The 12,399-nt window shown below is 40.0% G+C and overlaps 1 protein-coding gene across 1 annotated transcript in view; it reads left to right on the top strand.

Moving 5' to 3' along the window:
• Kcnn2 (potassium calcium-activated channel subfamily N member 2) overlaps positions 1-12,399 on the top strand; it is a 139,726-nt gene that overhangs the window by 109,355 nt on the left and 17,972 nt on the right. The window lies entirely within an intron of this gene.

Genomic DNA, 12,399 nt, shown 5'->3' with positions numbered 1-12,399 from the left:
GTATAAACTCCTTAGGGACTTAATAGCAGTGTGTTGAAGCCAACTACATATAGTGTGGAGAATATCTGAATGAGATTGTAGATTCCTAAAAGAAGATGACTTTACGAAAGGTTAGTTTCTTGAAGACAAAGTGTGTTTGACAGATTTTGTTGGCCTTGGCCTTCTTTTCATTAGGGAAAGTATGATAACGTTGGGGACTTAGCCAGAAATGACTTCTCATTTTGGTGTTTATGTGCCTATTCATTGAATGCCTGTAGTATATATTTATGTAAAGTATGTATTGACATATTTCCCTTCAGTGTCTCCCGTCTGCCTGGCTTTCCTTCTCAGCTCTAGCCTTTAATAACTGGTGAATAAGAAACACAATTTACAGTACTCTGAAGAGAGCACAGAGCATCATCCTGAATATTACCTCTAGAGTACTGTGCCTTTTGTCCTTTTTTATCACTCAGTTTTCCTATCCTTGTGTGTATGATGTTTTGATGGAATTTGGACCTTCATGTGGTAGGTTTTCATTCTGAAGTAAAGTTGGTCTACACGCTAACACCTACATAGACTTCGCCAAGCCCTGCTTATTTTCTTCTTAAAGCGAATTGACCCTGACGGGTTAGAGCATGCCACCATTCTTGGTGCTTACATTAGTCAAAAATCAAAATTAGGGTATAATTTAGAAGTTTTTAAAAGCTGAATTTGTGCCACAGGTCATATATTTTTAGAGACAAGGACATTAGACTAAGCTTATATCTGCACTACTCTGGGCAGAAATATATCATTAAGCCACGAGGTGAGGTTCTTTTCTAAAACATTTCTAGTAGAAAACCAAAAAGCATTATCAACAATTCCCATTCTCTCTCTCTCTCTCTCTCTCTCCTGTCTCTCTCTCATGCACATAATCAAAAACATCAAGTAAATGTACCTTATGCCAAGATTTACCTATGAATTAGAGTTCAAGGGACTAAGATCTTTCTCTTCCCTTGTTCTGCATATTTTTCTATATGTTTACATCTCTAGAAGGGTCAGAGGTATACACGAGGTATCTTCATAGATGAATCTCCACCTTACTTTTTGAAACAGAGTCTCTAAGAGTCAGCTCACTGGTTTGTGTAGACTGGTTAACTAGCAGAACCCCTCTCCTCCCTACCATGCTACCATGTAGGCTTTAAAGGAAATCTGGGAATAAAAATTGGTCATCAAGGCTGGTAGCATCATCTTCCACTGTGGCCTGGCAAACTTGCACCCCTCCCAGAGGGGAGGTGATCAAAGAGCCAGCCACTGAGTTCATGTCAGAGACAGTCCCTGTACCCCTTACTAGGAAACCCACTTGGAAACTGGGCTTCCTTAGAACAGGAGGTCTAGGTCCTCTCCATGCATGGTCCTTAGTTGGAGTATCAGTCTCTGCAGACCTCCTTGGGCCTGGATATTTTGTGAGCCATCCCAATCCTTATCTTAACCTCAGGATATTGTGTTTAAAATGTAAAATCAGGGAATAGCTTAACAAAAGTCACACAATTTTTCCTTTAAGACTAAAGCATTAAGGTTATAGAAGAATATTTTCTCTACTCTTCCTCCATTTGAAGAGACACTGAGTACCTGAAGATTTTCTATTTGGGATGTTTTCATAAACAGTGGACTGAACTCTAACTAGTTTCCTTTTCATTGAGGGCAGTAGGCAAATGGATCATCAGTTTGTCTCTGGTTTTTGTCAGCACTAGCTAATTTCTAACCATCTCCAGTTTACAATAGAAGTAATCATTTTACTTGGCACTCATCCTTTCTCCCATTTTCTATCTACACAGGTGACTGTAACACACCCTGAAAGCTATGCATTTTCCTTTACTCCTGAATATATGATTGTTTCAAGAGGAACCATGTTGATAAGGGTACCTTTTCACTTTTACTAGAAAGGTCATTCATGTATAGCTTTAGTTTCCTTCTTCTGTAACATGATGGTAACTCTTCCTGGCATTTAGCCTTTTAGACTATGGATAAATGAATTTCGAGGCATAATTGTCTTTAAATATAGAGTAATAACTGTCCATTCAAAGGTGTCGATTTAAGTGGTTCTTTAATGAAGATCTATAGAGCCTTAGACTTGATAAAACAATCAAAGCAAGGTCTCCAGGTGACTTGTGTTTCTTCTTTCTCGTTGGCAATTCTGTATAAAGATTTCCCAGTTCATAACAGTTTGGAAAGATCACGCTAATTAATATTTTTAAACTTTATTCAGGAAGCAGAAAGAAATGTCAGACCAAGACAAAGCCTCTGTATCAGTAGATAGTAATTGCATGAGTATGAACCTTGTTGATACTCAGTTCAGTGGTGTTCTGGACTGGAGTAATGAAATAGCTACAGATCACATTAAATCCCATCACATAAGACCCATTGACAGTAGTGTATGTTTAAATTAATGCAGAACTATATTTTATACAGATAGGAAAGAAGAATTCTGGTTTGTTTTCAATGGGAAAACTAAGTTCCTGATCAACTGCCTAACCAGAACTCTAGATAATCCCAGGTGCATGACAGCTGCTCTTTTTTTTTTTTTTTTCTTTTCTTAGCAACAGACAGGCATGTGTACCTAATTGTGACCTGCCAGGATGTAAAATGTTCTAAGCCTAAGCCTGCTGTACTTTGGTTTTCAGAGCTGCCCTTCACTCTGTAAGTTCCTGAACTCACACCGGCACTCTTTCCAATAAGGAGCTTTAAATGCAGAACGACTCAGTGTTGATGACCAGTTTTATGCGATACTTCCTGATTTCCCACACAAGAGTACAAGAATGAGCTGACCTAGCCAATCACAGAGATGGGTCTCCTCGTGCTGTGGGCTTCATTCCCAGCACTAAAACACGGTACCCACACACACCCTTCCTTATGATAAGGAGGTCTGAAATGGGCATTTGACCTTCAGCAGTAATGCCAACTTGATTTGAAGAAAATCAGAGGAAGGACATTTTTGATAGATGAAATTATTTTCATGAATTAAGGAAATTTTGTGATGCTCTAATGGATTGCAATATTAAATGAGTGATTTAGAGAATCTTATTTGCCAAAATTGATTGTTTTACATATTTAGTATGAAAGCATAATTATTTGTGTCAGGCAAGGGCAGAAAATGTATTTATGTTTCTTACCTATTTAAACAGTCAACCTCAGAAACACAAAGGTAGGTGGTGATATTGTCAAATATTTGTTTACCTTCTTTTTGAAGAACAAGCTGATATAGAAAAATGAAAATTAAGGACTAGAAAGATGCCTCTTGTTCTTGCAAAAGGAGTTGGGTTACATTCCCACATGGTGGCTTACAACCATCTGTAACTCCAGTTCCAGGGGATCTTATACCCTCTTCTGACCTCTGCATGCACCAGGCATGCACATAGTACATGCAGGCAAACACTCATGCACATAAGATAAAATAAAAGTTACCCTTTATGTGGTTCTGCTCATTTTTAGGTTAAAAGATGACATTTAAGAATTATAATTTCAGTAAATCTTGATTATCATTGAATACTCTAAATTGACTATTAAACTATAACTTGTGCTCTAATAAACTATTATATAAACCACACGAGGATAATTTAAAAGTGAAACATTTTGACCATTAGTGGCTTCATCAGGCCATTCACCATAGTGGCAGGGATTCTGGAATTAAAAATAAAAGTCATGAATTCCATTATTAGATCTTTGGAAGATACCTTTTATAAGCAATCATTGACATTTTTTTTTTTTGCAGTGTTCTATCAAAAGAGCTTCATTTTTGTGGCGGTGGTTTTAAGTTATGAAAACTCCACCCCAAAGTAGTGTTTCAAGATGGCTCTTGGAAGCACTTGCACGATCCACCATCACTAGGTTACCTGGCATGAAAATACCATGCTGTTGAATTTTTTGATTATTAATCAATGAGCAGTCTGGGGAGGTAGACATCTTCAACTTCTCTTTCATCCTAGATGTCAGAATAGTTACTACTCCTGTGGTCTAATGGAGAACAAAGAGCGGGGAAGCCATCACTTTCATCTGTCAGGAATGTACACCCTCCAGGAGTTGGGAATGGGTTAAAACTTAGGCTATGTCTCATTTCAGTTTGATCGGCTCACAGTCTAGATCATGAGTACTGCTTCTCATGACTTGCTTTTTCTGACATAAGCGGACCCCACCCACCCCTTAACGTCTCCAATTTTCTTTCTTATTTATCATTTACTTTAGTAGATGAAAAGATGATAAACTATGTATGTGAGGAAAACTTACACTTTTATTTTTATATGTGGGATCAGAAACACACTGTCCTCAGGTTGGTTTTAGGTGAGCAGAAGACAGGGTAGTGATTTCTGTTGGGTTCTCATTAAAAACAGAAATGAAAATGAGAGAAAAGAAGCCAGGATTTATTTCCTAACTTTGGTGAGAAAGAAGACCATGACTCATCGTATTAAAGGCATACAGGGATCTTAATTCCAGAGAGGAACATATGTTAGTCCCAACTGTTTCTACATGGTTTGTGTTGGTAATAAGCACTGGAGAAAATGTAAAACCACACTTCCATTCTTATGAAACAGAATGGCCCTGAGATATACACGGAGTAGACAATAGCAATGCACCATAACCTCAGTTACTACAACTACTCACCTGCTGCCAGGAATTTTTCTTGAACCCTGAGAGCTTTGTGACATGAACAGTTCTGTTTTGCATAACTCTAAAAATTAAACAAAGTTATTTTTGAAACATAATTCTTGTTTTCACATTTTCATTAATGCTATTGTTTTAATTTACTTATTCACTTTACATCCTGATTGCAGCCCCCTTCCTCTCCTTTCAATCACAGCTCACACACCTCTTTCCCCCCATTCTCTCCCTCCTTCTCCTTAGAGAACAGGGAGGTTCCTCATGAGTACCAACCTTCCCTGGTACAGTTGCTGAAGGAATAGGTGTATCTTCTACCACTAACAAGACAAGACACACCCAGTTAGGGGGATGAGATCCAAAGGAAGTCATCATAGTCAGAGTGGACTCCCACTCCAGTTGTTGGGGGATCCACAGGAAGACCAAGCTGCACATCTGCTACATATGTGCAGGGGGCCTAGAACCAGTCCATGTATGCTCTTTGATTTGTGGTTCAGTCTCTGTGAACCCCTATGGGTCCACATTTTCTTCTTGTGAAATCCATGACCCCTCTGGAACTCTTAATGGCCTCCCCACAACTCCCCCACAGAACTCCCGTAACTTTGTCTAATGTTTGGCTGTGGGCCTCTGAATCTCTTTTCATCGGATTCTGGATGAAGCCTCTCAGAGGAGCTACAAGCAGAGCAGAATAACATTAATAGTGTCACGGATTGGTTCTCTCCCATGGGATGGTTCTCAAGTAGGGCTAGTCTTTGGTTGGTCATTCCCTCAATCTTTGTTCCGTCTTTGTCCCTATACATCTTATAGGCAGGACAAATTTTGGCTCAAAAGTTTTGTGGGTGGGTTAGGGTCCTTATCCCCCCACTGGAAGTCCTTCCTGGCTACAGGAGCTGATCACTTCCTGCTGCTAGGAGTCTCACCTAAGTTGATTCCCCAGTACACTTCTTGGGGCCTCTCCTATCATAGGTCTCTGGCAAGTCCCAGAGATGTCCCCTGCCTCCAATTTCCATTCTCTCACCCAGCCCTCTTCCTCCCTCTACTCTCCCTACTTCTGGTTCCCACCCTTGCTCCCCTCCCCTTCCTCTCTCCTACCCAGTGCCCTCCCTACATCTACCTCCAATGCCTATTTTATTTCCCTTTCTGAGGGAGATTCCAGCATCTTCCCATGGGCCCTCCATGTAACATAGCTTCTTTGGGTCTGTGGATTGTAGCATGGTTTTCCTGTATTTTATGGCTAATATCCACTTATAAGTAAGTATATACCATACATGTCTTTTGGGGTTTGGGTTACCTGACACATGGTAATATTTTGAAACATAATTCTATACACATAAGCATACACCATAAACCTCGATAGGTCTCAGCCTATAGTTTCCCTAATTAAAACAATACTGATACATAAGGAGAAAATGGCTTTGTACGTATGGAAAGGCTTTGTGTTTAAATTAAATCCTCCATTTTTGTTTTTGTTTTAATTTATTTTAATTTTTTAGTTCTTTTTTTTTTAAACTGGGTCTCTCTCATACACCCAGATCAACCTACAACTAGCTATGTAGTATGACCTTAAACACCTGCTCTTTCTACTTCACCTTTTCAAGTGCTGGGCTTATTGGTCTGGATATCATACCTGACTTCAACAGAAAGTGTTTCTAAATGCCTGTCTGGGTGCATCTTACAGGCATACAGTTAGGCTAGTGGAGTGAAAAGAATAGGCAGCAGTTGAGAGATTACTAAATTGTTGGGTCTGCTTGCTTCTCTAACACTCCCAGGGAGCTTATTTTAAAGCACAGGTCATTTGGTGAGCGAGAGAGTACTCATCAAGAAATGGGCCAGCAATAGAAAGGAGTAGAGTCCAGAATAAGCAGAAGGAAAAACTGCTTCCTAAGGCTCTTGATACCAGTGATTTTCCACTGCTATTAGGATTTTGATTTCTTTCCAGAAGGATCTCAGCAGTGGCCACCTGCCCAGGGAGAAAAATATTCATTGCCTTTTGCCAACTTCCCTCTCATGGCTGTCTGTAGCAGTTAGGAGACCCTCAGTTTTCACACGCTCTGTCTGTTGAAGGGGCCAGCACAACAGGGAGCAAAGCTGCAACAGGTACCCCTGTTGATCCAGCAAGTGCTAGCATGGGCAGTGGTAGGTGCAAGAGACATTATTGGACTGAGTTGCCTAGACTTTGAAGCTGAAGTTCAAAAGCCAACACCTTTTAGGCGCAGATGTTTCTTCCCAAAATCTGTTCTGTCTTTCATCAGGACCTAGCACCAAAGCCATTTGTCATCTTCTTCACAGAGCACAGTACATCATGGCATCCATCACACCTCAGACCCGCATGTTTCTGATAGCTTCACAAGTAACTAGAGGAGTGTCACTCTTTTTAAGGTTAAGTGCCGTTTGCTCTATTTTCTCCATATCTTCCTTCATCTAAAGGGCAGACAGTCAGGGGATCATTCACGGCAGAGCTAAGTAGGTTGCAGGTGCCATGAATTAACAGTGGAGTTGTTGCAAAACTTTAAGTGAGTCTGGCTCGTGACCAAGGCTGTGAATTATTCATTTAAAAGTTAACACCAGTTATATGGCTGCAGTAAAGGTTCAGTGGTTGAGCCTGTACTGCCCTTGCCGAGGAACTGAGGGCAGTTCCAAACAAATAAATGGCATACACACACTTTTTTTTTTTAAGTTAAACCAGTTATTTAAAGGGAACAGCTCGATAGTTAAGCCTCTGTACTTTAAGAATTCACCTGGGAAAATCAGGTGAGCTCACATTTGTTTGGAAATATATCAGGAGTACGGAAATGATCATACAAGAGAAAAGTGTGATAATAAATATAGATATCAATATCATAGGGTGGGGTTAAGGGTAGGAAATGAAATCAGTGTTAATCTAGATCTACAACTGAATCCTAGCTTAACTCTGCTTTCAATGGATCTAAAAGCAAAGGATTAATTAGAATATGTCTAGTTCTTTCTCTGATTATAGACCTTCCTTTCTGGAGATACCACTTTCTTTATAAAACCAGGTAAAATAAGATCATCCAACACTCTGTAAATTGATGTGAAGAGTATCTGCTCATTGGGGCCATTATCTCTGTGATTGCAGTTATCAGCTATAGCAAGGTGAGCAAGCATATTTGTAGTGTCAATTTTTTCCATTCTTTTTCTTGGCACTTTATTATTATTGCAGTAGCTCTTTCCCATGGGGCCCCAGCCCCAGTCCTGTTCAGTATTTGGACCTACAACTCAGTACTAACTTATATTTATTAGTTCAAATAAAAATGAAAATATTCTGTAAACTTACAACAAAGTATCTGTAAAGTAGATTTACTAACATATGTAATTGTAAGATTAGATATTTCTTATCTTTTTATTTATTTTTTATTAATTACAATTTACTCACTTTGTTTCCCAACTGTAGCCCCCTCCTTCATCCCCTTCCAATCCTACCCTCCTTCCCTCATCTCCTCCCTTGCTCCTCCCCAAGTCCACTGATAAGGGAGGTCCTCCTCCCCTTCCATCTGACCCTAGCTTATCAGGTCTCATCAGAACTGGCTACATGTCTTCCTCTGTGGCCTAGTAAGGCTGCTCCCCACTTGGGGGGTGGTGGTGATCAAAGAGCCAGCCCCTGAGTTCATGTCAGAGACAGCCCCTGTTCCCCGTATTAGGGTACCCACTTGGAAACTGAGCTGCCATGGGCTACATCTGTGCAAGGGTTTAGGTTATCTCCATGCATGGTCCTTGGTGGTAGTATCGGCTTCAGAAAAGACCCCTGTGCCCAGATTTTTTGGTTCTGTTGCTCTCCTTGTGGATCTCGTGTCCCCTCCAGGTCTTTTATCTCCTCCTTATTTCATAATATTCCCTGCACTCTGCCCAAAGTTTGGCTATGAGTCTTAGCATCTGCTTCAATACACTGCTGGGTAGTCTTTCAGAGGCCCTCTGTAGTAGGCTCCTGTCCTGTTTCTGTTTTTTCCCTCTTCTGATGTCCATTATGTTTGCCTTTCTGAATAAGGATTGATCATCTTACCCAGGGTTCTCCTCCTTGCTTAGCCTCTTTAGGTGTAAAGATTTTAGTATCGTTATCCTATATTATATATCTAATATCCATTTATTAGTGAGTATATACCACGTGTGTATTTTTTTATTCTGGGATACCTCACTCAGGATGATCTTTTCTAGTTCCCACCATTTGCCTGCAAATTTCATGATTTCCTTGTTTTTAATTTCTGAATAGTATTCCATTGTGTAAATGTACCACAATTTCCGTATCGATTCCTCACTTCAGGGACATCTGGGTTGTTTCCAGATTCTGGCTATTACAGATAAAGCTGCTATGAACATTGTTGAACAAATGTCCTTGTTATATACTTGGGTATCTTTTGGATATATGCCTAGGAGGGGGATAGCTGGATCTTGAGATAGCACTATTCCTAATTTTCTGAGAAAGCACCAGATTGATTTCCAAAGTGGTTGTACAAAATATTTTCTTAAAGTACAAATTTATTTCGCTTTTTAAATGTTTGACTATACAGAGTTCATACTGCTTATAATAAAAGCTGGCATTTTTTCTTTTTCTTTCATTTTTTAGATTATACTATATAATTTCCCTGTTTCATTTCCTCCCTCCAAACCCTCCCAAATACCCTTCCTTGCTCTTTTCTCTTTAATTCATGGCCTTTTTTTTTTTATTATTGTTACACGCACTCATACAGGCACACACACACGTATATTCCTAAATGTAACCTGTTTAGTCTGTATAATATTACTTTTATATGTGTTTTCAGGGCTGACCATTTGGTGTTGGATAACAAATCAGTATCCTCTTCCCTGAGGAAGATGATTTCTTCCACTCTCAGCATTTTTTGGTTGCCTATAATTATTCTGTTTGTAAGACTGAGGCCTCGTGGCCTTTCCCTCATCTACTTTGACATGTCTATTGTTGTTGTCCTTGTTCAGCTTAAATTTAGACAGTCACCTCAGTGAGGGATGTAGCTTCTGACATTACTAGGAGACACAGTTTCACATCAAACTTCCTGATCTTCTGTCTCTTACTATCTTTCTGCCTCCAGTTGCACAATGCTCCCTGAGTCTCAGGTAGAGAAATTATTTGGTGCATATGTCCGCTAGGGCTCCACATGTCTACATTTTTATTGCTTGTGGTTTTTGTAGTGGTCTCCATCTGTTGCAAAGAGAAGTTTCCTTGATAAGTGGTAAGGACTTTACTTATCTATGGTCATAAGAATAGTTGTTTAGATTGCTGTTAGGGATATGCTGCTTTAATTATAAAAGAACATATAACTACCATTTAAGAACCCTACTTTATTAGTCCTGTGTAGTTGGTTAGGTTTCTAGTTCAAAACATGGTTTTCCTCTTGAGTATTTTCTTTTGTCCAATTAAAGAGCTGTTGGTTACTACTGAGGCATGTGTGCTACGACCACACATAACCTTAAGGTTATTGTGCCTTGCTGGTTCATTGCTGTGGTCTATATGTGTCGTGCCAGAGTATGACTGAGTAAGACTATTGGTTGCTTCCCTCCTTTGGAAGCTGACATGGCACCTTCTGATACAATGAAAACTGGTTTTCGGGAAAGAGATATTCAAGTCACTTCCAGCTCATGGGCATCTGATGTCTTCACCAACAAGGCCTGAACTTCCATCCCTGGGTGCTAACCAAGGCAATAGCAATAGCTGATAATGTTTTATGAGTCTCTTGGACAACTCTGACCAACAACTGAAAAAAAGGCTTCTCATGCATGGGCTCATGCATGGTTTTCAACAGATGGCACCATTATCATCCCAGATGAGAAATTTCCATTTAACCTCTATATGTGTGTATTATAAGTTGTTGTTAAGTAGTTAAAATAATATGGCCCCTTATGACTTTTTTAGTGTTGTTTTGCCTTCCTTCATCCCCCCTCCCTAATTTAACTGCCTCTTAGGACCTCCTACTGTTTTCCAGTTTCCCAATCAGATCACTTACACCCTTTTTATCCCCCTTTCTATTGATCCTCCACCCACCTATCAAAGCAGTGGCCCATCTTAGTTAAGATTTTTGTTGCTGTGAAGAAACACCATGACCAAATCAATCTGGGGAGAAAGGGGGATTATTAGGCTTATACTTCCACATCACAGTTCATCACTGAAGGAAGTCAGGACAGGAACCTGGAGGTAAGAGCTGATGCAGAAGCCATGGATGAGTGCTGCTTACTGGCTTGCTTCCCATAGCTTGCTCAGACTGCTTTGTTATAGAATCCAGGACCAGCAGCCCAGGGGTGGCACCACCTACAATGGGCTGGACCCTCCCCCATCAATCACTAATTGAGAAAATGTCTTATACGCTTGACTACAGCCCGATCTTTATGGAAGCATTTTCTTGAGGTTACCTCCTTTCAGGTGAATTTAGCTTGTGTCAAGCTGATGTAAAACTGACCAGCACAGTCTCATTTTACTTCCCTGTTTCTACTGTTAATCCAGGATATTAGTCCTGATAGTCTATCTTTAGCTATGTTCATTCTAATTGTAAAGTTTTCCTTTGAGTCTTCTAGTTGAGTTATTGGGTTTTCAATTCCATCTTCATTTCATGTTGGGTCCCCTTCAATGTTTTGATCTCCTTATTGAATTCTATTCACAAGTACTGGATTGTCTTCATCATTTCCATTACCCTGATGTTTTTATTTTCTTGGGCATTTTCCAGGCACCAAGTTTATTCTCCTTACCTTTCTTTCTTAATTTTATTGATTTGTTTCTTTGTGACATCCTTAAACTTCTTGGATTCTTTTATTAAGTTATGATTTTCTTTTAATTCTGTGTCCTTGGGTTTATTTAGGTGATTTTCAGGGCAAATATTTCTGTAGGACTGGTAAGGTTGGGAGAGAAGTTGATTTTTCATATTGTTTGTATTTTTGTAAAGGGATCTGGGAATGTGGAGTTATGTTTTTAGTTTTAAGGCTGATATGGACATTAGTTGGGTTAGAAGAGAAGATGTGTGGATGGGCTTGGCCTAGAGGCTGGAAATGCCTAGTGTTGAACTGAGATAGGTAGGCAGAGGAGACTGTCTAATGTACATGATGTGCAGCCTCATCCAAGCTTAGACTGTGGGCATAGAGATGGATCTGGCTAGATGGAAAGGTTGGATGTCGTGTAGAAGGGGACTGTAGGTTGGGATATAGGGAGAGCTAGTCCTGGCAGAAGTCTGGAAAATGCTTGTGGTGCAGGCAAGGGGAAACCAGACTAGGCCAGGGCACTGGATGTGGCACCATGGCTTGATCTGGTAGACTGGGGAGAATGCATGGATGGGGAGGGTCAGGGAGACTCACAGGGCCATGAGACTCCAGAGAGTCTCCAGAGAGACTCCTGGAGGACCATGTCAGAGATCTGATTTGATGGAGAATTTTGGGATGCTGCTTTCCTAAAACGCTATGTGGGGTGTGTGTATTTATTCAATCAATGGCTCTCAAGAGTGAACATTATAGAAGACAGATGGGTGGGGCAGTAAATCACATATCATTTATTCCTCAGTAATTACCCACTTAAGATGATAACTAGTACATTTTGAAGACACCTGCTTGTCATTTTAACGCAGGATTTTTAAGACCTGTTGGTAATCAGCAAAATCATACTAAAATGAAAATTTGAGACTGGCTTCCTCTGTTTATCCTAGGAGCACTCTTCTCTTCAGTGACATCAATGGAATTTTACTAGAAACTAGTAGATTGAACAGAAAGAGCCTCCAGTCTTGTATTATCCTCCGTGTATGCACCTCTTGCAATGGATTCCTTAATATCCAGCCCTTTTCT

The sequence above is a fragment of the Meriones unguiculatus genome, chromosome 2, assembly GCF_030254825.1.
Source record: "Meriones unguiculatus strain TT.TT164.6M chromosome 2, Bangor_MerUng_6.1, whole genome shotgun sequence".
NCBI classification, from domain to species: domain Eukaryota; kingdom Metazoa; phylum Chordata; class Mammalia; order Rodentia; family Muridae; genus Meriones; species Meriones unguiculatus.
The sequence above is the reverse complement of the archived record's forward strand: the minus strand, read 5'-3'. Positions and strand labels throughout refer to the sequence as shown.